The sequence below is a fragment of the Spermophilus citellus genome (genome assembly GCF_964194105.1).
Source record: "Spermophilus citellus genome assembly, chromosome: 6".
In the NCBI taxonomy this organism is placed as follows: Eukaryota; Metazoa; Chordata; class Mammalia; order Rodentia; family Sciuridae; genus Spermophilus; species Spermophilus citellus.
The window spans coordinates 122646804-122674176 of record NC_138187.1 but is presented as its reverse complement, the minus strand read 5'-3'; the positions used below and the strand labels follow the sequence as shown (position 1 = coordinate 122674176).

General features: G+C 36.9%; 1 long non-coding RNA gene across 3 annotated transcripts; it reads right to left on the bottom strand.

The window, feature by feature from the left end:
• Positions 1-27362, bottom strand: LOC308651038. Of its 3 annotated transcripts, none has more exons than XR_014022467.1 (4): positions 27127-27362; positions 12446-12530; positions 1065-1182; positions 1-134 (listed from the first exon to the last, which is right to left on the bottom strand). It is a non-coding gene; the product is annotated as an uncharacterized lncRNA (long non-coding RNA). The 3 variants fall into 3 exon arrangements; XR_014022468.1 differs by lacking the exon at positions 27127-27362 and adding an exon at positions 24538-24624; XR_014022469.1 differs by lacking the exon at positions 27127-27362 and adding an exon at positions 15819-15926.
• Between the last annotated feature and the right edge of the window lie 11 nt (positions 27363-27373).

The window sequence follows — 27373 nt, the reverse complement described above, 5'->3', positions numbered from 1 at the left end:
CTTAAATTCATTTAGACCCAACTTTTATACACTTCAAGGAATTGAGCAGGAAGTGGGGTATAGATATATCAGTCAGGCTGCATTTCTTCAGACCTCCATTCTTCAAGGCTCTTTTGGTCAAGTCTCAGGGCTCACTGTGGAGGGAAAAAAAAACAAGAAAAAAACCTGATGTTACCATTCAGACAGATAAATGGGAACAAGGAAGCCTTTCCACAGCTCTCTTCCCAGAGCCTAAGAGGGTGCCTAGAGAACATAGCTTCTCAATCAATAGTTGTTGAATGAATTAATTCTCCTATATGTTGTTCATAAGGCATTTAATTTTTTTACTTCTTCACAAAAAAAAGAGAAATCTGAAAATTTTTATACTAGTCTAAATCTTCTCCATATCTTTGTACATACAGATATAGAGGTTTTTATACTATTAGGATCGAGTGTGTATTAATTACAACTCAAAAGTTGTTTCATGGACTGGAGAGGTAGCTCAGTGGTAAAGCACCTGCATAGCATTCGTGAGACCCTGACTTTGGTCTGGTCTCTATTAACACACACACACACACACACACACACACACACACACACACACACACCAAAATTGTTTCATGATCCTGAGTTTCTTCTCCAAAACTGTTCTGAGTGAACTACAAGAAGCGTCATTTCTCTTGTCCATTGTGATTGCCTCTCCCAATTTCAGTACTCAGAAATGCTCCAAAGTCACAATCCATGACTTCGAGATGGCTTCTCAGTTAAAGCCACAGCTCCAGGGAGTGAAGAGGCAAAAGCTTAGTTCAATTGCTATAGTGCTGCCTAAGAAATTTTCTTGGGTCAATTTAGCTAAAATGATTTTGTAGCCCATTCCTCCTCTTTTGAAGCTATCTGGGAACTAGAAAAGACTTATTCCCGGCCCCCCACCTCTCCTCAGCTTACCTCTATCCCAAACACACACAAAAACTCTTATACACAACAAACACATACACACACACACACAATTGTCTAAGACAAATTCCAATTAAATTCTTCTGGGGTTGCCCTCCAAAACTTTAACTTTTCCCCAAAAACACTCTTACCTGACTTTGTTATCAGGTATATAGAATCCAAATTTCCTGTCTTCCTTGCTGTGGCTCCTTTCTAGTCTTTATTGTTTATTTAATGTGGCCTTAAATTCAAAGCAGTCACACCATATTCCTTCAAAAATGAAAGAAAAACTATCAGAGAAACAGCAGTTTCAATTTCAGACTTTAAAAAATCTTCATTATGTTATTTCTATTCCATGTGGCTTTACCATGTCGTTTTTTGAATCTTGCATTGAACTCTCAGAACCGTGCAGAAGACTGAGCCCTGTCCCTGGGGTGAAAACAATTTAACGTGACTCCAAATTTGCTTATTTAAAGACAGATGTCACCCATCTACCGAATGACCATAGAAAGAAAGTATCTGGATCAACTTTATAGTGGTAAGATTGAAAACCAGAACTTTATAAATTACAATTAGCTAGTTGACCCACAATGCAAAATCCTATAAGGACCAGACTGTCAAGAGTGATCCTCTCTTTTCTGTTCTGAAGGTTTGAGTCTCAGAAACACACACACACACATACAATGGGGAGGATGTCACTGTGGAAAAAACAACAAGATAATGAGATGAAACATTGCCAACACACCACATCAGTACATGAGATTGCAGTGACAGTCATAGCTTTCTTCTGAAAAGTGTACGAGAACCCCATTGCAAAGATGGTGTTTCTTCTTTACTTTTTATTTTTATATGATAATTTCAAAGATGCCTTATCTTTGTTTCTAATAGAAACGTGAAAAACTATTTCTCTTCACTTACTGCCTGCAAGGAATTAATAATAAATGAGCACATAAAAGCATTATAGGTTATATACAAAGATATGAAAAATTTTTCTTTATATGTGTAATAAGAATTGTAATGCATTTCACTGTCATGTACTTAGAAAAATAAAATCAATTAAATTTTAAAAAAAGCATTATAGGACCTTTCAATTTCAGAGAATCTTAAAGGCAGAAAGGGCTCCAGAATTCATTCACTGCACTGCTTCTCAAACTTGGTTATGTTGGACCCACAACTGGAGAATATGATTGTACACATAGGGAGGGAAACTGGGCGCATGTTCACTTAAAAAGCTCCAGAGTTGTTTTGCTATCTGGCCAGTGTGTGCAAATCTAGTCCAAACATCTTATTTTCAATGAGAGAAACTAGAAATCGTAGAAACCAAGTGAATTATTAAAGAGTCACTTAAACCCATTTTGGAAAGAATAAATATTTTCAATTATTCAACAAATGCTAATCACATATCTACTATGCACTCTGCTAAATATTAGGCAAAAACAGTTCGAAGCCAAATAAGACATAGACCTTATCCTCACATCTTTTTTAGTCAAGGCAAATAATTGTTTAATTATTAAATGAATGATTGCATACTAAAAGCTAAACTTGAAGATTATAAAATGCTATGCAGATATAATGTGTAATTAATAACTGCTTCCCTACATTTAAACCCTGAAATTCTATCTGAAGTAAATGTCCCTGAGCTGATTTTTCTTTTCAGGAAATACTGGTAACTTTTCACATATAATGAGACATCCTAATGATACGCATCACTAATTTGGGAGGACTGATAAGTAACTTCCTTGTACCAACTGAACTTAGCAGGTAGAACCACCATGCTCTATCTCAGTTGACCTAGGTATATATACTTGCTTATCAATATGAGAGGAGAGAAACTTCAGCTTTTCCAAACTATTTTACTACTGCCCCTCTGCAGAAGACATATAATGATAACAACCCCTTTGGATGTATTGAGATTCAGAACATACATTTCATTTCCAACAAATGTTTTTGCTGGGTACTGTCCTCTCCACGGTCCGTCTTCTATTAATCCCCATGTCTGCTGGTGATGCAGGTGCCCCCTGCAAACCCCTTGGTGAGAAACTATGTAAGCTTATGTACTGAGCTGAGGTGGGGGGGACCTGAATTTCTTTTCCATTCCTACAGCTAGTGCTGGTGCATTGACTCCCTGATAGAGTGCTCTAGAAGATTAGCAGGGGCATTCATTTTCCACTAACTGCACACAAATACCATGAGACTACTCTGGGGCTCGCTGATACCTCAGACAATTCTGTTTTCCAAGTTTGCTTTTTCACTCTTCGGTGTCTTTTTGTGTGCCATTTGGCAGAGTCTCGATTCCGCAGGGAACTAACTTTTGGATTTTTTTCATTTGTATCCAGGTTCTCTTGTTTTTCACTTGGGGCAGAATTTTACTAATAAATGCTTGAACAGCAATGGCACAGTTCTGAGTGGTTTTTATTGCCAGAATAAAACACCCACTTACTAGTTATATAAGAAGGTCCTTGACTGGCTTGGGAAAATTTCATTTTATTGTTGAAAACAAATAATAGAAGGGAAATTTCTTGCAGACAGAGTCACAGTGCTCTATAAAGGAGGATTAATGATATAATATTTGGGGGGGCACGTCCCTAACACTTTGAGAAAGGCATCTTAAAGGATACTGATAATTCTTTTTCTACAAATGAACCTTCAGGTCCTATTTTCTGGGGAAAAAATCCTGAGATGATGGACCATATATCTCACTGAAAATGGCCTCTGATATGCTTACTTTTATGAAAGAACACAGATACAAATACAAGCTCATGTCCCCAAAGGAGAGTTACTTATGGGTTTATAATGGTCAGCTATTCTACCATTGATTTTCCTTCTTTATTCTTGTCTCTATCCGGAATGAATTAAGTGTTAAGTGAAATTACCCCAAAAGAGGATGTGGTGGAAACTTTCGTCCCATGACAAGGAATTCTTTCATAGCATTTGAATCATGCATTTCCTCTTGGAGTCCGTTTCTGGAGGGAGATGATCCTCCTCAGTGACAATGCCTTCAATCCATCACTCAGAGCCAAAGTCTTATCTCAGGTTCGCTCTCAAACACTATGTACCAAGCATCCGTGGCCATCTTTCAAGCTCTTTTCCTGTTTATTGCCTTAAAACTGGGAAATGGTTCACTGAACAAAGGCAGGCCCCCAAGGCCAAGCAGTGAACACGACACCCTGATAAATATTCAGGCCAATGTCTTTCAAACATTATTGTGAATCATCTTCCCTCCTTCCTTCCCATGCTTCAGTCATCTTGCTGGCTCCGAATTGTCACCTTTTGTCTCAGGCCTCAGCTGCCTTCAGTTTACTGCATATGACTGCAATTGTCTTTGTCTCCTTTATCCGCTTCACTGTGTCTCATTTTCCTAAAGTATCTGGCACCCATTTTCCCACAACATTGTTCCTTTTGTTCCAGGAAAAAAAATAATCTGGGGATGCAGCAGAAACACAGTTCCAAAGGCCACGGGGTGACATCCTCTCTCACCTGATCTTTATTCATATCTGGTTTTTAATTGCATTTTTTCCCCATTTCTCAAGCACCATACACCTCCCTTCCTCTCTGACAGGAAGGAGCATTTTATTTCTCATTCAAAACGCTTTCCTACTGATCTCAATTCTTCAGAAGCTCCAGAGGCCCCTTGTTACCTGTTGGTTTGTCTCATGTTGGTTGATCTGTTGGCCTTGCTGTAGTTTATTACCTTTTCAACCTTTTTTTGTTCCCCCTCCCATTTCCCAACTTAGGCCAGAACTTACAACCCGCTGTCTTTTCTCATCTTCACTATCATTATCTTCAGACCCAGTCTTCCCAAAATGGATTTTTTTTTTAACCAACCCCGTGCTCTTTAAAGAAACAAAGAGGAGAATTATGTGATGGTTTCCACTGTCGGAGCGTCTGAGGCTTTGTTTGAGCGAGAGCTTCAAATCCAAAGCTAAACCTTGACTTAACACACAAACTCAATTGACTAGAGGAGTGCCCATGTTCAAGCCCACCAATTGGCTGAGGACGCAATCAGAGGGTTATTGGCAGGTATCTTCTTATCTCCCTGGTGCACTGAAAAAACTCAATTCATTAAAATAATAAAAAAAGATCTTGGTCCCTCATGTGAGCGGCATGTGATTTTCCATGAACGTTCGGCTCAGAAGGCATCGTGCCTATTATACATTCCATTTATAAATCAAACACCCCTCGTCCTGCGGCTGCACGCTGACATGTCAGCGAGGCTTGGGTCAGCCGCACACACTTCCACGTGAACAGCAGATGAAGGCAAAGAGACAGGGAAGCGGCTCTTTTTTGCCCCCCTTTTCTACCAGTAATAGGCAGCTCGAACGTTAAAATTGGGCTGAGACTCCAAAACCAAAGTCCCATGAACCATAGAAGCAAAGAGACTTGAGATAAAAGGCAGGATCTGTCTGTTCTCTTGGATCCTTCACCTTTCTTTCCTCTCCCCTTCATCATGTTCATTGGAAAGGAAAGTATGTGCATGTGTGTGTGAATTAAAGAATATATCTAGGAAAAGATGGGGAAAAATCTGGCCCAAGAAAGACTTTGGTTTCTAAAACCTCTGAAGGCGGTTTGGGCCTCGGAGACCAGGGCTTTGTCCATGCCCAGAAGTGAACGGGGAAAGAGGACGTGCAGGTTGCCAATCAGAAGGTCGTGGAGAACCCCTCTGAGGAGCTCCACCATGAAAGCAACAGGTACCAAGTCAGCCTGGCCTTGTTTTAAAGTCGCCGAGCCCTGCCTCATTGCATATGGAACCAGTGTGATCTGGTGGCCTCCAATACATGCCCCCAAAAATGCAATTCACCAAGATCCACTGGGGAGAAGATCTTGTTAAGAAATTAATTTCCTACGATCAAGGTATGTCAAAAATTTCCAATTTTTGCTCCTTTGTCCCCACCCCTACCACTTCTAACCCTATCATCTTTTGTCTTGAGTAATAGAAAACAAAATTAGACGGAGGGTAAAGGAGAAGAACACCAGTGGCAACTTTCATTTCCTTGGATTTTTTTTATTTTTCTTTTTCCTACTACTAGACAAGAGCCAGGGAGTGAAGGAGTTGAGGGGATCCAGAAAGATCAAAAACAGACAAAAGTTGAAAACTGTTCCCATACTTGGGGATTGAGCCTATGTACAAGCATGGGAAAGACAGAAGGGGAAAGGAGAAATTTAAAAGTGGTCATATCATTTTTTACCTTTTTTTCTTTCTATGTGTTGATTCCAAAGACTTAGAGACCGCCCTGCTCTCCAGACTTTAAGAAATATAGAATAAATAATCTAAAAAAACTCCTAAAAAGGAAAAAGAGTGAAGATAATGAAAGAAGAAAACAAGTAATTATTTTCTTTGAAATAATGAAATCTTGTCAAAACAAGTAGACCATGGTGTGTTGAGACAACAGAACTAGTTGCTACCATTTCCCTCCAGAGGACAGATCTAAAGTAGTGTCCTGGAATTCCAGTACAATTTAGGATAAATTGGTCATGTCAGAAATTTCTCATCGAAGGGTTCAGTTATCATACAGAGTAATCTTTTTCAACCATCGGTTGATATTTGAAATAGCATTTAGTGTAATTTTCAAAAATATATAGATTAGAGGTTGGAGTTGTGGCTCAGTGGTAGAGCGCTTACCTAGCATGTGTGAGGCACTGAGTTTGTTTCTTAGCACCACATATAAATAAATAAATAAATAAAGGTTCATTAACAACTAAAAAATATTTTAAAAATATAGAAAGAGATTATAAATGAACTGAACAAAATAACAAGGGACAGGTCCAGGTACACAAATGTGAAAAATAAAAAAATTCTCAGTTCTAATATATGTCAGAAGTTGGAAATCATTGAGATAGTAACTTGGCCCATGATGAATTTAAGGACTTTATATAACAAATAATGTGCAATTTTTTAAAACAAAGAATTAACATTCCATAGTAACAGAAATAAATCAGTGTTTGCCTTTATGGCATGGCATTTGCCTGAGGTGGCAGATCTGAGAAAGGAAAAGCCAACTGTCCTCTAACTATAGGTCAGCTCTCCCTAGCAGCACAGAGACCTTCCTGCCTGGACAGACCAATGTTGAAGTGAGCACACAGTAGCCTGCTTGGGTTTGACACAACTCTCATTGTTAAAATCAGTGTTTATTATTGTTTTCATTCAATGCAGCAACTAAATTGAAGACATTTTTTCTTCCATGTGCATAATGTATACTTTCTGAGCATTTTTATGTTAGAGTGTGATATTGTTTTTTAGGATAGTTTTTAATTTTTTAATTAACTGAGTATAGATGACTTATGTTTTCAAGGTATTCATTTGATTTTGCAAAGTCAGCTTCTGCCCTGGCTGGCAATATCCCAGGATGCATAAAGCAGCAGGGGTGATAGTCGTAGTGGGATAAAACTGAATGGATTAATATTTAAAGTAGGTAATTTGCTTAGAAGCAATGTTTAGAAAATATATGCCCCATTTGCTCACAACCGTGTTGTAACTAGTTAAGGAAGATTTATCTCTAGAATGTCACATTACCTAAGTTGCCAGCGTAGAATGCAACATTAATAATGTTTTTTATTTTAAAATATTTCCTGGGCTCTTTACCCTGATGTGTTCTTTGCTGGTAACTTAAGTCAATGTTGTTCTTTCTTTAAGTTCTTATTTGTCAAATAATTGTACAAACTGAGATCCAGACCTTTATCAAAAAGCCATGTTAGTTCACACTGTGATTTATCTTGTATTAAAGCATTTAAATAAGTGCATTACTCAGAATCATACACTATTATAATGGTGAAGTACTTCTATGTAAACATTTCCATTAACAAGTGGGAAACTAAAGAGGTAAGACTCTAAAATGGCCCAACCAGGACAGCAATTGAGTCTCCTGACTCTTGGTCCTGTAGTTTTCCCATTAAAACATGTTGCCCTGATCTTATTAATTGGCAGGGTTCCAATTAATTTTTAAAAATGGGAGATACTGATTCTTAACTAAGAAATGTGATCCATCAGCTTACAGAGATGTGAGCAGAGGAAGGAGACACCACCAGTGAGTTATAGGAAAGAAAGGCTTATGTGCACTCCTGGGAAGAGAACTCCCTGGGGCTAGATGGCCAACTAGTCATAACAACTGACATAAAAAGAGATGGAATTGTTTTAGCTATAAATGGCTTCACTAATAAGATACTTAGAGTTTTTCATTTCTACATATTTTAGGTAGGGTTAGATTTGAACCAAAACAAAATAATTCACTTTCAAAAACAAAACAGGAGATATCTCTCTTCAGCATAACTCCATAAAGAGTAATATATCTGCAATGTCCTTAGGTCACACCACATGCAGCAAGCGGGTCTGTCGTTAGAAAATTATTACTGAGGTTTTTTAAATGTCAAACACGACTTGTAAGCTCCAATATAGATCGTCAAGGACAGAAAATTTTGTTAGCCATTCTTGGGTTGCCACTGGTTTATTTCAAAGTTAAATGTCATACATACTCAACTTATTTACACATAGCTTAAAGTTTCAAATAATTCAAAGACTTCTTAAAAAATAAAAGTTCCCTGACCCAAGAGCGATCCTCCAGAGGTAACCTCTTGATTCTTTCTGCTACTTATTTTATGTTAATATGATCTTCCAATAACGTTTACTTGTATAGAATAAGTTTTCAAGATTAAGGCTCAAAAACTGCTTTTATACCTTAGAAATTAAGAAGTTAGCTTTGTTTCACCATTACTGCATTCATCACCATCTAATATATATGGATACTTTCATATATTACTTTTGTATGCATCATATATATGTATTTTCTGTATTCATTACTATCATATGTGTGTGTGTAAAATATATTTATATGTTAGCACTCTCATATTCACCTAATATGGTTACATCTTACCGTTTGTTAGTTCATATTCAGTATTTGTAGTATTGTTACTATGCTCATCCTAATCATAGATAAGCATTTTATTAAGTTGATTCTAAGATATTTTCCCATATTTTAAGAACTCTGAAAATGGTATGTGTGTGTGTGTGTATATGTATGTATGTGTGTGTGTGTGTGTATATATATATATATATATATAGTAATAGTAACTTGGCCCATGATGAATTTAAAGACTTTATATAACAAATAATGTGCAATTTTTTAAACAACGAATTAGCATTCCATAGTAACAGAAATAAATCAGTTAGCCAGAGAGCCTTTGTAATATAGTTGCAATTGCATATATATAAGTTTGCACAAAGCTAATAATGTCATGACTAATAATGTCATGACTCATTGAGCATATACACGGTTGGCACTAGCATACTGAGTTTAACTGCCACATAAAGTATCTCCAGGAAGAAATGAAATTGTGAAAGTTATTGTGTACATAGAAAGACAAAAAGAAAAAAAGGAGCATAAATTTGTTATTAGTAACATAAATATTTGTCACTGGAAGAATGACAGCAATTGAATATTTACTTGCAAAGCATAACCAAGTGCTTTATGAAATCTAAGAATAAAGATACCCATGAGTAGATGAAACTAGGTTATGTTGGCTAATAAGAGTGTGGAAAGGATTCTCTGTCACAGGCAATGAAGACAGGAGGAAAGATGGAAGATATTTCAAAGCAACAATAGACAAATGTAACTGATTTATGTGGACTAACATTAAGTCATTGTGTCATCATTTAAAGAGATTTTTTCTTTTGTAGTGGTGCATAACATATTGGTGCATCTTATAGTTGATGATATCTTAGAGTCAAAAAGGTATGGACGGTAATATACAATGATTCTATTTATTGTTTTGAATAATATTTTGTTTTCCTAGTTATTATTTTATTCTTTAATTTGGTTGTTTTCTAAAAGCTCATCACAAACTCAACCAAAAAAAGTGTTCTCTAAAAGTACAAATCTTCCCCATGAAAAGGAAAGACCAGAAAGATTCCCAGTTTCATCTGACTGGTCTGATCTGCACAGGTGCTCTGTAAGTCTACTGCATAACTGAAGTCCTAGAATAATTTTTGAGAACTTGCATGTCAGAAAATATCTTTAATCTGAATAGTAATTTTACAGAATATAAAATTCCAGGTTGGAAATTATTTGCTGTTAGAACCTTGAAGATGTGATTTCATTGTCTTGTAACTTCCAGTGTTACTATTAACTCAAATGTCATTCTGATATTATATGCATGTGGCTTAGTGTCTATTTCCATTCTCTGCATAGGCTTTGTTATCTTCTCTTTATCTCTCATATTTCAAAATTTTATGGAGATAATAATGGGTGTCTCTTTTCATCCATTATGCTAAGTTCATGGTGGGCTCATTGTCACTAATGAAATTTCATAATTTATTTATCTGATGATTTCTACCTCTTCTGTTGACCCATTTTCTCCTTATTGAGCTCATATTATTTGAATATGTGCATTCTTGAACTAATCCTCTTAAGTTTTTAAAATTCTTTCTAGCTTTGTTAAGTTATCCTACATTATTAGAAATGTCCACTATTTTATCTCCCTCCTTTTTTCCTTTTCATTTTTGCAATCATATTTTAAATTTAAAGGGTTCTTTTATATTCTCAGAGTATTCTTTTTTTATAGCATCATGTTCTTGTTTCATAGATATAACGATTTTTTATATTTTTGAGGCTAGTTTTTCCTCAAAATGTTCTTTATGATCTCTGTTTTCTGTAAATGTCTTTTTCTATTGTTTGGTCTCTGTCTTTTCTGTTAAAGCCTTCTCTCAAATGTATGGTTTTCTTCTTAGATTTTTAGATAGAGAACTAAAGAGTTGATTGGAAGCTTTAAGGGTGTGAGTCTTCAAGATGAAAGGACTTCATTCTCAGATGATTTATCGTGGCCTTTTAATACTGGATCCTTTGCCTTCAGTACTTTCAAGTCTATGCTCCTGGACTAGTCAGAGAAGGAATTTCAAGCCTCTTTCCTAACTTTTATCATTTAAGGAGTCTGGTAAGAGAATGAAACCAGTTTTCTCCTCTCTTATTATGTAGGCTTTTATCTGATCACCCTGTTTTTTAGGAGGTTGCTCCTTCTGTTGTGCCAGTCCAGAGACTCTCTGGTTCATGTCTCCTGAAAGTAAATCTCCTTTCTTTATATTATGGTGTGAGAGATGGAGAAGGGGAGCAAGTGCCACCTAAATAGCATGAGGATACTTACCTGGGGCTCAACTGATTCTCTAACACCCTCACTGTTTTAGTCAGCTTTTTCACTGCTGTGACTGAAGGATGGGACAAGAACAATTACAGAGGAGGAAGAGTTTGTTTGAAGGCTGGTCCATAGAAGGCCAGCTCTATTCCTTGGGGCTTGAGATGAGGCTGAACATCATGGCGGAGCATGTGGCAGGGGGAAGCAGCTCACATCATGTAATTAAGAAGCAGAGATAGAGTCTCCACTCTCAAGATACAAAATATATGCCATGCCCCAATTCCCACCTCTTCCAAACACTCCCTACCACTTCAGTTAATTAATCCCTATCAGGAGATTAATTCACTGATTGGGTTAAGATTCTTACAACCCAATCATTTCTCCTCTGAATCTTCTTGCATTGTCCCACATGTGAGTTTTTGGAGGACACCTCAGATCCAAACCGTAACATTCACCCACAATTCTGTTTCGGGTCCCATTTATACTTTCATGATCATAGACACCTTGTGCTGTTGGTTCCTGAGGCCTTTTGTGGTTCAGAGGCTCAAATCAGATTGCTTCTGAGTTTCATCTGATTTTCATGGTCTGATGCTTGTCCATTGCCTTCTCAGCTGCCAACATTTTGTTACTGGCATCTTCTCCCATGCTCTCTCTGTCCTTGAAGATTTCTGCCTTTAAAACATCTTTACTTTCATTTTAGTATGCTTTTAAGAGGAAGATGTAATAATCACATGTTTAATTCATCAACTTTAATTGAAAACCTCCCAATAAACTGGAACCTAAATATGACATCTCTTTTGTAATGGTGATCCATATGATGGATTTCAAATAAACTTCTATCATATAATTGTTCAAACAGCATATGCAATAGAGAAGTGCTAATTTGAAAATGGTATTTATGTGTATGTTGTTTGAGATCTGTTCTGGTAACAGGAAAAAAAAGACATCCTGTCTAGATGCACTAAAGTGTTAAAACTGTTTATATCAGTTAATAACAAGATAAGTAAAATTTTTCATCTTGCCCATGTCTCCTGGGTTTGAATTCAAATTTTTTTCTTACGTAGATACTGTTGGGTTTCTGTTACCACCCAATGGAGAGAGGCCCTGAGATAAATAAAATATTTGGAGACTGAGTCTCAACAACAAATCCAAGTGGCGTAAGTGTTAAGTTTGGATCATCTGGCTGACTCTGGCCCCATGAGGCATCCATGATGATTATGTCAACAACTCACCAGTTCACCCTCACTGTGCTACAGTGTGTGCGTCAAAGGGCACTGACCCCACTGACATCTCCAAAGACGTAAGCAACAAGGGAATCCTTCTGACTTGATCCCATGGACTGAGGCCTTAAGACTGTCAACACATGGCATGGCATTCTATTGGCCACAAGAATTGGCACTGAGCCCAGATCACTTGCCTGATAATTGAAGGAGGGCATTCCTTCTCCTTGGGCATTTTCAAGAAAGCAAATAGCCCAACTACTTTTGGCAGCCTCTCTAGACCTGCAAAAAAAAAAAAAAAAAAAAAAGCCAGCTTTCAATTGAAGACAGCAATTTGGATGGTAGAGAAGAGAGGAATGAAAAATAAATAAATAAACAAAGACAACTAAATTCTTGATCAACACACCCAGAAACCTGATCTACCTCTATATTTTCTAATGTATGAGTCCATCCTCTCCCTTATTTTAAATGTTGGGTTAAATTGGGTTGTTCTTTCTTTCTTTCTTTTTTATTTATTTATTTTTCTGTTGGGGAGATTACTGGGGATTGAACCCAGGGGCACTTAACCACTGAGCCACATCCCCAGCCCTATTTTTTATTTTATTTAGAGACAGGGTCTCACTGAGTTGCTTAGGGCCTTGCCAAATTGACGAGGCTGGCTTTGAACTTTCGATCCTCCCGAACTACTGGGTTAACAGGCATGTGCCATAGTGCCTGGTGGGTTTTTCTTTATGAATAAATCTCATCACATGTCTATCTTATCTAGACTATCCACCATGGTTATACAATTCATTGTGGGGAAAGAAAGCTTCTGAGCTTGCCCATATTTATTTACTCAATTAACTAAGGGAAGAGTGTTATAATGGCTCTGACATTAAAATTCAAATATTACTGATAAAATGCATTTACTACATGGGCTTATTTGCAGTTCAGTGAACTCCTTATCTTCACCAGTTGTTTTTATTAGATAAAACAAGTATATTTAAATATCTTTGTTCACAGACAGCATTTTCTCCTCTTTTGGTCCTTCATTAACATGAGCTCTGCTTGGGCGTAACTTTAAAAAGCCATTTTACTCCCTCACCAAAAGAGACCTGTCAAAGTCATAAACATAAGAAAAAAGGGGAAAGAACTGTCATAGTCCAACAAAACATCTGATTTTAATTCAGAAAGTAAACACAGAAGAGGATTACTCCCTATAGAAAATCACTTGAAAGAATTTTTGCACTTTACTGTCCCAAAGATTAATGTATTATTGATTAAATAACAGTACGATAAAACATCTCAACATATAGCTGTCCTAGTACTGAATAATGCAGGCAATTGTAGAAAATGAAACCAGATAATTGAGGAAAATTAATATACTTTGCAAATTTAATTATTTGATTGGCTATCTTCAGTAATTTAGATAATTGTCAATTTTCCCTTTTATTTTGAGCAGCGTAATAATTTTCTAAACAAAATGAGAACCATAACAAGTATAAACATGCAAAACAGAATAATTGCAAGGTCATGGTCCTTAAAAATCTTCTCCTCTACCATGTTCACCATTTCATCAACCGATCAAGACTCATGGTTTTAAATACCATCTATACACCAATTAGGACCAGTTATAACTCTCTTGCCCCCACTGCTCTCCATTCTCCAGACTTCTGCATAAACTACTTTTATGACAGGTAACTCCTTCTGGATTTCTAATGGGCATCTCCAACTCAGAATGTTCAAAACTCAACTCTTGATCTTCTCCCTCAAAATATGCCCTACCTGGTCTTTCCCATCCCAGTAGATGGCAACTTTATCTTTCCAGGTACCCAGGAGAAAACTTTCAAGTCTCCCTGGACAGTTTCTTTCTCCCAAACTCATCTCTGACTCATTGGTAAATCCTCTCACTTGGCTCTCCCATCTCAACTTGCCCAGAATCCCATCGCATCCCTCCAATCCCAACTGTACTGTCCAGCACTGAGTCACCATCACTTTTTGCTTGGATTGTTGCAACAGCCTCCCAATGGGAGAGGCTGATCCCACATATGTCTCCCTATGAGATTTATTATTTTATATTAATTTTGATCATCATTCCTCTGCTCAAAATCATCCAATGATACCCTATTGTATTCAACATTTAAATGAAAGCTTTCATTGTGACCTCTATGAATTCATCCTCTAATTCCATCCTGATTTCATGTTTTCTACTCTCTCCTCTCTTACTCTGTTCCAACCATCATCCAGGCATGCGCTCACCTTAGGGTCTTTCTCTACTATTCTCTTCCACTTTCCTTCCAAGTGTCATGTTTGAATGAAACCCTGGGAAATTCCTATTTAAAATGGCAAAGCCTTTGCTTTGCAACTACCTGTTCAATGTCCCACTTTCCTGCTCTGTTGTTCTGCTTTGTCTTGGCAATGATCACTCTTTAACACTTCTCTGGGCTACCATGTTTATTGCCTCTCTCTTTTTCACCAGAAGGTAAGCACTGTGAATCCAGGCATCTTGTTTGTTCACTGCTGTATCCCATCATCTATACCAGTACCTAGAACAAAATACATGTGCTGAATAAATAGGAATGACAGACTCCTAAATATGCCTTCTTTACTGATAACAAAAATGGAATAATTCCAAGACTAAAATGAGACCTTTCTAAACTTGATAAAAGGCTTTACAACTTGCATTGTTTATTTTCTATTGGTTGAAAACTTGAATACTTAAAAGTATATACTGATGCATGTAGTACCCAGTACAAATGGAAAGACACTAATAAATAAGCTTTAACATTTCACACACCCACACAGAGTACATGTCCACAGATTTCAAAGTTTGCCTATGGATCCCAACATGCTTCTCTGGTTTATCTTCACCCAGAGTGGTCCAGGCAGATCCATTGTCTATATTTATGTCTGATTCTCATTTTGAGATAAAGCTTATTTTTCCTCCCTTTTTTACCTCTAAAAATTTCGAACCTAGAAAAAAGCTTTAAAAATAGTATTGTGAACATCATATACTCCTTTACCCAGTTTCTCCATTTTTTCCACATTTGCTTTCTCTTTTGGATTTCTCACAAATATTTCTAATATTTTTCCTGGATTTTTTCATGGATATTTGTTGATATCATGACATTTTACCCCTAAATACATCATCAAGGATCTCTTAATAACAAGGACATAACTCATTCTCTTCTAGACCATCATAAAAGGAGCATACTTGAGAAATTTAACATTATTATCCAATATATAATCCAAATTCAAATCCCCAAATATCCAGTGCTGTGTATAGCTTTGTTTTTTTAAATTAGGATACAATCATGGGAAACAAATTATGTTTAGTTGTCATAGCTCTAGAATAATTCTATTTTTCTCTTCCTCCCCTACTTCATCTTCCTTCTCCTATCCTTTCTCTTTGTCTATTATATATTGTTGACATTTTTCAAGTGTCTGGGCCAATTGTTTCCTCAGATCAATATTAAAGATTTTTAGCAAAATCTCTACCTAAAAATTAAATTTGTAATGCATACCTTAATAGCTACAAAAGAGGCTGTACAGTGGACTGATACTAAGCCTAGTCTATGCAACCAGACATACCTGTATTCAAATTCAGCTCTGCCACTCATGAACTGTGATAAGTCCTTGGCAATTCCTGCTTCTACTACAGAATTTATAATATAGAGATGATCATACTACCCACCTTTCAGGACTATTGGGTAGATTAAACAGGTTAATAAATGTGATATACTTAGAATAAATACCCGGCATGTGGTAAATGCTTTGAGTGTTAGCCCTATTTATAGTTTTAAGACAACCTTGACATTTCTATTTAGTGGCTGAGATATGATGTGAGAAATACAGGGTACAAGCTTTTCATTTTCCTTGAGTACATAGTAATTATAAGTGGTCTGGCTTGGAATTTTAATTAAAATGTATCATTGGTTTTGGAACTTCAGAGTGTTTTGGCCTCATCTCTTTTTGACAAACAGAATCAGTTGGAGATTTAAAAGGGAAAGTAAAGGTGACACTCACAGATGAGCGGTCTTGACCTGATGGGCCTCTAGAGGGCAGCAGAGGCAATCATGCCTCTGGCGGGGACCTGTATGAGTCACTCCTGTCCACAAACCATAAACAGGATGGGAGGTCAGCTTGACTCAATAGACTAAATTGGTGTGCGATTGTTTACTTGGGGACATGAAGTGAGTAACCATGAGTAATGTCAGCATGTATTATCTTTTTGGTAATAAAGCTAATCTTACATTTAACTGTTTCTAGAGACTAAATATATCACACTAATGTGCTCACCTCATCCAAACCATGGTAACCTGAGGCTTATTAGATCTAGTTCCAGCAATTTAATTCTTAGCAAGCAGCTGAGTATTGAGAGTGACTTAGTAATATAAATGCTGCCAGTTCCAGCTTCCCATGGGCAGGGAGTACCATCATTTTTATAGAGAACAAAGAGTTCCTCTGCCTGGCTGCCACTTCTTAATCTAAATTTTCCTAACATGCATAACTTCATATCAACTTTAAGACCATTTCATGAGTGTTTCTTGCTGTCAGAACGCAAGTATTTTTCTAGAGTTTAGCTTTGACCAAGATTTGGATAGGGATCTGTCTCAAAAATAGCAAAGCATTCAGAAATAAACTACAAATAAGGATTAGCAACATTATCAGCATTATTCCTGATGGTCCAGGGCAAAAATGGGTAAGAGTATAGAATCTAAAAGCAGATAACTTGCGCTCACATCACAGCTCTTCAGCTAACTGGCTGTGTGATCCTGACCATGTTATTTAATCTCTGTGCCTCTGTTTCCTTGTTTGTAAATAAGAACATCTACCTTATTGGATTATTAAGAGATTTTAAGAGGTTAATATCTGTAAAACACTTCTAGCAGTGCCTCTCCTTTGGTAACTACTATACAAATGTCAGTTACCATGATCTAGAATCTGAAAATCTTTTATAGCATTCAAGCCTGTCCCTCTTCCACTCTTCCCTACTTGACAATCAGGATGCACACAACAATTAGGGTTTAGTGTATCCACAGAGCATCACCCTCCACATGCAAAAAAAGGAGCATTTCCCCCTTTCACTGGAACACATAGGAAGAAAACCTCTGCATTTCTCAAGTCTTCCTCTTAAAATGCTCTTACTTTATTTAGCCCCCCTGTTCTCCCTGGTATCATCTTTTCTGGGCCAGCAAGGATCTATGGGATTCTCTTGATGCAGGTTATATTACTACTTATATCTCTCTTGCTTATTTGCATTGTCACATAGCCATTCTGAAAACCTAAAGGGCACCACTTACCTAGGCCCTCACCATGCACAAACTCCTGCCCTCCATTTTTTTTTTTTTTTTCAGTAGGAGATTGAATCTAGGAGCGCTCTAGCACATGGAGCTACATCCCCAGCCCTTTTTATTTTCTATTTTGACTTAAAATCTCACTAAGTCATCCAGGCTGGCCTCAAAACTTGTGATCCTCCTGCCTTGGCCTCCCTAGTTTCTGGGATCACATGGGTGTGCTACTCTGTCCAGATATACCTCTTATTTAGAAAGACCCACAAAACCACATTTTACACAATTCTATAAGGGCTGGGCAGATTTCATTAGTTAGAGTGGTTTGGGAGTATATGTTCTTCCAGGTACTCCAGTGGTCTAGTTTTAAATATTTGATTTACCTTTGTTGGGGGTTGCTTGTCTGAAACATAGTGCAACATAGCATTAATGGATTTCATCCCAGACATACTTTCAAAATTTTAAGAAACCTAATAAAATCAAAATAGTTTGTTAAGCAGTCTATTGTGAAAACTGTAGAAAATGTATTGATAATGCCATAGCATGCTGTAAAGATAGGAGGGTAGTGAAGCACATGGCTTTTAGAATCAAACTGCAAGTTTCCAAATCCCAGCTATTCCCCTGAGCTTTGAGGTCTTGGGCAAGACTCTGTGGCCTTTACTGTTACATGGAGATAATAGTATCTACCTGTTCTACTCCTCTTGGTGCACAACCTGTTGCTCTCCTTTTGCAGATTATGCACACACACACACACCCAAACACACCCACCTGTTATGGGGCAGACTGTTCGGAAAATACACCAAGTCCATTTTGTCTGAATTGAAGAGTCTTTATTTAGCCAGCCAGCAACTGCTCCCTATAGGACTCATAACTATCTCTGCAAGGAACATCCCAAGCCTGAGCGTTTCAAGGTATTTAAAGGCAAAAACCGCACCTGGTTTGCCATAGCTGCAAGCAAGCAAGTGGGTTTATAGAAGCTGAATTAAGCCATTAGCAAAACAATGCAATGTCCATCATATTTTCATTCTGTGTACATTCAGTATTTCCCATGGGACTTTTCATAATAGAAATTAAAGAATGGTTACTAATGTCTACATAATCAATCTCTGACAAGATATGTTGTATAAGAATTGCCATTTTGTGTTGCCAAACATGCTACGCTAAGCAACTATTGAAAGGTACAGAGGTGGAGGTTCCCATGGGAGAAGCATTTCTCATATGACATGGAATCTCAGAGTAAAATGAAGTCGCCTGGTCATTGCCCAGATAGCCTGGCCCATAACAACCTTCCTTGCCACCATGAAGGATGTCAGCCACCGACTGTGCAGAGGAATGGAAGCCCTGTTCCTTTCCTGGCCCACACCCCAGAGTTGCCCTGTGTGGCCAGGCTGAAGCTACCTCCTGAAGCACTTGGACCTGACAGAGACTCTTTGCTTTGACTGAGTCCTTTCCCGTTCCTATTTCTACTACTCCGTTACTTTTATCTCCTGGTGCCACCCTTGCCTTTGAACTCCATCTCAGCGTTTGCTTCTGGAGACCTAGGACTTAATACTTCACCCTCATGGGATCTGGAAAGGATGGATTACCATGGCACGACTAAAACACCAACAACAGTATTGGCTCTTGTTATGCTCCAAGGATGGACTATGACACCAAGTATAACCGCCCGGAAATATACAGGGACTTCAAAGATCACAAATACACAAACTCTTGAGAAATGTTGAAGGAGCAGAATGATCCACATAATTGCTTCCATTCACATCCCCGGTTGCACCCTTGGCCTTAATTACAAGGGAATAAATGCTTCTGGCTGAGCTGTAATGGGAAGAGGCTGCCACTGTGTGCTCCCCTGAGACCCACTGCAGGCATTCAATTTAGCTAATAAGTATGGATACTAGAAGACTTGAATGTTCTCTCTCCTGTGCGCCTTTTTTTTTTTTTAAATAAGTGAAACTCTTTAGTTCGTCCTTTAACCGGGTTTCATAGAGTAGTTTCAAGGTGGCTTGTTTGAAGGTAAGCAGCAGGAGTCTTAAGAACTTAATTTTAAGAAATTCAAAGAGCAAAGAATGCGCTTTGTTCTTTGAGTTTCTTAAACCTATATTTCATATCCTTTCATAATAATTTGTCTTTTAAATATACACAAATCACTAAGAAAAAAGGCATCTGAAATGACCTTGGGCGACCAAGTTCTTCTGTTTTTAAACAGCATGCACAGGGCATATTATTAAGATTTCTATATGATAGCATTTCTAGTACATAGAAAGGCTCAGAAAGAGAATTTACCATTTCTTTATTTTTCAGTTCAAAAATAAGGGCAGAGAAACTTACTCATAGGATTTCTTTTTTTTTTTTTTTTAAAAAAAGGTTTTCATTTATCGGCTCCTGGAAAAAAAATGATATAGGCAAAATCCCAACATGATAAAACCAGAACTAAAGTAAAAGTGGCTGGGGGCGGGGGGAGGGGCCTCTAAGTGAATTATTATGATCCTAGGTCCTAAAAAAATTATTCTTCTCCGGTTCTCTCATCTGACCCCACTGCAGACTGGCTTTTGTCCACTTGACAGCACTTGAGCCATTAATGATCTCCTCCAGGCCAAATTGAATGTTCTCTCTTCTATCCTGTTCACTTTAATCTATTTGTTGCCTTTGTTCGACTCCACCACTATCTTCCTCCTCCTCCATAAGCCTCTCTTCTCCTAATTTCGTCTGATCCTTTAGTATTTCTTTTCTTTTCCATTTCATAAAATATTTTTAAAATAAAAATGAAAACGGTAATTAGAGAAGAGAGAGAGAAAAAAGGAACCCAATCTAAAACACAATTATTATATTTTTCCTCTATTTTTTTTTCTGGTTAGTTTTATGAATAGGATTTCATATCCTCTTTCTACCAATATATTCTACCAAACATTTTCTTTTAATTATTTCACACATTGCTAAAGAGTCTTTATAACCCTCCTCCTTAATTTCTAATACTTTCCACTCTCTCTCCCTCTGACTCTTGCCTCCTTGGTCTATTATTTCCCCATGGGAATTCAGGACTCTGCACCCCACCCCTCAATCAATCCACTGATGAGCCAAAACCTGGATCTCAAATTCTCCTTTCTCTGTTCATATGTCCCTTTTGTTCTAATGATATAAAAGGGCTGGGGTTGTGGCTAAGTGGTAGAGCGCTTGCCTTGCAAATGTGAGGTGCTGGGTTCAATCGTCAGCACCACATAAAAATAAATGAAAAAAGTATTGCGTCCATCTACAACAACAACAAAAATGTTTTTAAAAAATCATTTAAAACAAAAACCTTCCGGTGGTCCCACAAAATTCAAACCAAAACACTACTTACTCTGGAAGTTAATTTGACAATTTATATCAAAGATGTATTCTCTAGAATGTCTAAAATTCATATTTCTTCTAAATAATTCTCAGGATTTTTTTTCAGAGTTTATAGAAAAGTGACATGTAGGTACTTAGTAGTTTTGAACAAAACAGAAAATAGAATACCCTTTTCCAAAGTCTCTCCTAGGTTACACTAGAAAAATATTAGTTAACTAAAGAAGGGCGGCTTCCATGACCAGAAAATAGTTAGGAAACCCTAAATTAATCAAAATTACCAAGTTTCTTTACTGTAAGAATTCTCAGAGCCATTAAAATATTAATCCCCAAACCTAACATTGGTGGTTAAAAACCAAAGAATTCTAACATCTATGAGTTGAGAGTTGGTTAAACAAATTACAGTGACTGTGTAGCTATTACAAATTATGATATAGGTCAGTATTTATTGACATTAAAAGATGTCAATTACATATGAGAATATAATAGTATAAAAGGGCTGGGGATGTGACTCAAGCGGTAGCATGTTCGCCTGGCATGCACTGGGCTTTGGGTTCAATCCTCAGTACCACATAAAAATAAAATAAAGATGTTGTGTCCACCGAAAAATAAAAAATTAATATTAAAAAATTCTCTCGAAAAAAAATAATAATAGTATAAAATTTTGGATGCTATCTTTCTAGCTAAATCACATAAAGTACAAATACATAAGTAAAAGATGACAAAGATGTATACCAAAAAGCTAATAGTAATTGTTTTGGGTTGATGGATAATACATGATTTACTGTGGATTTTATATTTTCATTATTATTATTATTATTATTATTATTATTATTATGAATATGTCTTATTTATTTAGAAAAGTCAATAATATATCTCAAGATAACTTCTAGAATGAAGTTTTGGGACTAGATGATGTGTAGGATCCCTTTATCCAAAGTTTGATGATTTCATCTAAGATGTCTCATATCAGCAGTGACGAATTTTTTGGAAATGAAATAAATGCAGCCAAGCGCAGTGGCATATGCCCGTAATCCCAGGGGCTCAGGAGGCTGAGACAGGAGGATCAAGAGTTCAAAGCCAGCCTCAGCAAAAGCAAGGTGCTAAGCAATTGAGTGAGACTCTTGTCTCTAAATAAAAATACAAAATCGGGCCGGGGATGTGGCTCAGTGGTTGAGTGCCCCTAAATTCCATCCCTTGTCCCCTCCATCCCCGCAAAAAATACATACGCAAATAACAAATACATTCATTTTTATATTAAATCATACAATGTATCAAGTTTTATCAATTTGTATATACTTTACCCAGAAATTCCTACCAAATTGTTGTAAATAAGAATGTAAGAATGTAAATAAACCCAGCATGGTGGCACACACCTACAATTCCAGAGATTCAGGAGACTGAGACAAGAAGATTGAAAGTTTGAGGCCAGCCTCAGCATCTTAGCAAGGCCCTAAGCAGCTTAGTGAGACCCTGTCTCATATAGAAAATAAAAATGGCTGGGCTGGGGATGTAGCTCAGTGGTTCAATCCCCAGTACCAAAATTTTAAAAAAGTAAATAAAGTTTTAACTTGACAAAGATGTTCATTTCAACATTAAAATTTTTAAAAAGGCATCAACAGTATCTAATAACAATAAAGTAATTAAACAGATGAGAGTACATTATAGAATACCACAATCTGAAGACATTTTAAAATTATGTAGGAAAATGTTTAATGTCATAGAAGGAGATTTACAACTTGTTAAGTTGAAAAATCAGGTTATAAAACACCAAGTACAATGTAATCTCTTTTTTGTTGTAAAATATTTATTGTTCATAAAAAAAGATATGGAAGATTCTACAACAAAAAATTTTTATCTTGGTAATCACTAGGTTTATATTTGTTTTCTAAACTTTATAAAATTTATACACCTCATTTATAGACCAATAAAATCAGTGACCTTGTAAATTTTTGCTCTAGTTTATTTCCTTAATATTCTGAGTAACAAAAATAAATTATTTCTGGTCAAAGAAAAAAACAGGATTAAATTAAACTACATCAGTAAATATTTGCTTAATATTGATAGTGTTAATAACACTGTTATCAATGATACTTAATCTCTTTTTCCAAAAATGATGAAATTTTGGTAAAAACAAATAAATGTTTAAAGAAACAATAGTTTTCTATTTAATTATGGGAGGGCCTATATTTCTCAATACATAGTAAGTAGTCTGGTATATTAAATAATATAGACATGCACTTTGAATATTTAGCATAAGCTTATTTGAAGACGCAATAATGTGTGTTAAGGAATAATTCCTAGTACTCTGTGATGATACTGTAATGCTATTTGTAACTATCATGCCATTCTGAATTGGATCTGTATGTCCCTCAAAACCTCATGTGTGTAGAGGAGGGACTTTAGGGAAGTGATTGAATCAGGAAGGCTCTGATCCCATCAGTGGATTAATACATTCATGGCTGAATGAAGTCCTAGGAGGGGGAACCTAGCTGGAGGAAGCAGGTCACTGGGAGCATGCCCCTAGGAGGGTTATCTTCTCTACTGCCCCTTCCTTTCTCTGAGCTTCCTGGCTGCCATGAGTTGAACAGTGGCTCTTCTACACGATGTTCTGCCTCACCTCAGGCCCAGAGCAATGGAGTAGCCAACCATGGATTTTTTTCCTCTTGTCAGGTGTTTTGATCACAGTGATGCAAAGCTGACTAACACACATTCCTCTAAAACTCAGAAACTAGTAAAATGCTTTTTAAAGAGATCCACAGAGGGTTATCAACTTTGTTTAGAACTGTGAAAGAAAAGCTATCTATAGCTTCCATCATAAAAAGAATAAAAGGATCGATATTCTAGCCTTGAAAATGTTTTGATCTCACTTTAAAAAATTTTTTAATTTAAATTTTCAAAAGCCCTGTAAAGTAAGTCAGTTTAGCTTTATAAACAAGTAGTACATTGCTCATAGTCTTCTCATTTTGCTACAGATTTCATGAAACCTTTAGCAGGCACCGGCACCATTTCTCATGTGGTACTTCTAGTAAAGAAGACCCCTGAGTAAACAGCCCCAGAAACAGGCATGGTGCTGCACACCTGTAATCATGGCTACTCTGGAGGCTGAGACATGAGTATTATCAAGGTCATAGCCAGTCTGGGCAACTTAGTAAGACTTTATCTCAAAATAAAAGATAAAAAAAGGGCTGGGGATATAGCTTGGTGGTAGAGCAACCCTAGATTCTATACCCAGTACCACCAAAAAAAAAAAAAAAAAAAAAAAAAAAAAAAAAAAAGAAAAGAAAAAAGAAAACATCCCAAAGACAGACAGTATGTATGTCTAATCAAGTATCCAGAAAGCTGCTGATAAACAATTCAGGGGTTTTCAGAATGTGAACTAAGTTACATATTATTTTGGTGGGACAAAGACAATTTTGCCTTCCTTCCCTATGTTCCCCAAATTTCAGTCATTCATGTCCTACCTTCACAATTGTCATATATGCAGAACACCTCTAGCATTATTTATTTAATGTTTTTTTCTTCTAAGTTTCCCTCCAAGACAAGAAGCAGGGGGTTAATGGGCTAGGAGTACACATTTAATGATTCTGCCACCTTAAAGGATCTTACATATTTGAGCCAGCAAACACTCTGCTAGCCTGACTTCCTTATGCCACTGAAGCCCAGTATATTAAGAAATGTTCATGATGTTTTACCAAGAGGATGGCAGAGAAGTTGATGGACTTGAAAAATAATAGCAATGCCCAGGAGATTCTGTTTATGGCTTGATTATCAGCGTAATTATCTGCAAGTTAAAAATATAATTTCAGTGATGCTGGCAATTACCTGTCCCTTCTATTACCAATTTTACTATTTATTTATTTATTTGCAATTCTCATATGGCTGAATACTATCCGCCTTTGTATTATTCATTCCACCAACGAGTATTTATGGAGCACCTACCTTGTGTCTGGCACTTGTTGGGCTACTGCAGTGAGCAAAACAAACATCCTGAACCTCAAGAGGTTACAGTCTGGTAGACTTTGATAGCTTTCTAAGTATATGTCATGTTTTCTGTTTTAAATTCTCAATTCCTAGAGGACAAGATCCGGCTCTAATTTAATTTGGGGTCTTCAACAGTACCCAAGAGCATGAATTACACTGTTAAATCAATAACTGATTAAATAACCAGGAGATCCACAAGTTTTTCCAGATGGTTTATCTTTTGGCCCTGAAAGCTACACTTATTTTCTTTTCTTTTCCACTTAATATATTTTCTCCCAGTTTTCTATTTGTCTGATTTCAATTTACAAAATGAAAAAAAAAAAAAGATGTAACTTACAGTGAAGAGACACAGGCAACAGACTCAAGAAAGCATCATCTGTTACAAAGTGTGCTATTTCAAGCTAGTGAAATAAGTGTCTGAATTCTTTCAATTTCATAAAAAGTAGCTTTTAGAATGTATCAAGATAAAATACCTTTTTGACTTCTGAATAGTTTCCAAAGCAATTCAAATAATTATTTAGGTCTTAAATTAGTTGTATTTAAGGATAATATTTCATAAATTCATTTTTTGTCAACCAAACAGAAATCCTTTTTCCAGCTTAGGAAATATTCAATTTTAATAATTTGCCAAGTAGCAAAGATTTAACATAACTCATTATTAACCTTTAATAGGAAAGAAAATTAAGTCAAAAATTTTTAAAATAACTTTCTCAATGGTTCCCAGTGAAGATGATGACATCCAACCAGATTCAGTTTCTTGTGGACTGACAACATTTGACTATTTTTGTTTGTCTGTTAATTTACTGGAGATTGAATTTGAACCCAAGATGCTTTACTACTGAGCCACATCCCCAGCTATTTTAATTTTGTATTTTCAGAGAGGATCTTGCTGAGTCCTGCCTGGAACTCCAGCCTAAACCCACCTGGTTGATGGGATTACAGGAGGGTGCCACGGCACCGGGGGGCCTGTTAGTTTTTACATGGATTCTTCCTTAACTCACAGCTATCTGTTTTTTTCCTTCTGTATTTTTTCCCTCATATAAAAGAAATAAACTATAATGATATATTTGCAGTCTATGTAAAGATTAAGCCTACAAAAGAGATGAAATAAAGCTTTAGGACTTTGAATATCCCATTTTACCTCTTCTTTTTATGGAAATTTTCTGCCCACACCTGAAATCTGTGTGTATGTCCCAAGGTGGTACAAAAGACAGAAAATCTGGCATCCTGTGAATTGCTAAAGGTCATAACCTTTGGGAGCAAACCCAAATTTTGTATTGAGATCCCCTCCCCTAGCCACTGGATGATGCTCTCTCCCCAAAATCAGAACGCTGTTATCTGTCCTCTACAAGAGAAAAGTGTGCAGGACTCTTGAACTCACATTTAAGACTTTTTTTAATAGGTTAAAAATAAAGTAATGAGACTTCCCAGACAGAAAATTTTAAAAAAATTAAGTCTAGATCAGGATCACACACATGGATTGTGGGGACTTTTCTTGAGTTTTTGTTACCTCTTCATTCAGTTTAAAAAAAATATATATATATATATATATTTTTTTTTTTAGTTGTAGATGGACACAATATCTTTATTTTATTTTTATGTGGTCCTGAGGATGAAATCCAGTGCCTCACATGCACCAGGCAAGCGCTCTGCCACTGAGCCCTGGCCCCAGCCCCTTTGTTCAGTTTTTAGTGTCTGGTTAGATCTATGATATTGCCTGAACCATGAGGACAAAGCCAGCTTAAATTTCTTATTGTCCTTTTTTTCCTTCAAATATGAAAGCACATGACTGGCAGTTTAGGAAGTGATCAATCTGCCCCTCTATAATTACTTATGTTCCACTTCTCTAGCTTTCTCACTCCTCCCACTGGTATAAATAGTTTCTTCTGGGGTAATTTGGCACCTGGTAAAAACACTGCAATGCAGGAGTTGCTGGTGTTGGGACTGTAAATTATGCATGAGGGTTCTCTGCTCTTGCTGCAGTTCAGCCTGGAAGTAAAGGACTATTTCTGTTCAAGTCCACATCTCTGCTTCCCACAGAGCACAGCATGGGTGCCTCTGGTTCACAGGCATTCCAAGCCAACACTTAGAACTCATCACATTTATAACTAATTACCTCAAAATAAAGATTCTGATCAATAAGGATATTGCTCTCTTTAAACTCCTTATAGGTTTGCTACCTTGTAGATTTGTGGGCAATGCTTTTTGAATTGCTGTCCTCACTTCTCCCATTGGTATCTTGGGGTGGGAGGGCAGCTGGAAGGGTTTGTGTCCTCTTCCTGGGGGAACCCTTTACCTACCTGTCCCGCCAGCAGGTCCAGGACATCATTATTCATTCTTCAAAATCTAGGAGCGATGTTAAAAACCTTACCCTGGCTGGGTGAGGTGGCATGCCTATAATCCCAGCAGCTCAGGAGGCTGAGACAGGAAGATCCCAAGTTCAAAGCCACCTTCAGCAACTGAGAGAGACCCTGTCTTAAAAAAAAAAAAAAAAAAAAAAAATTAAAAGGGCTGGAAATGTGGCTAAGTGGTTAAGTACTCCTGGGT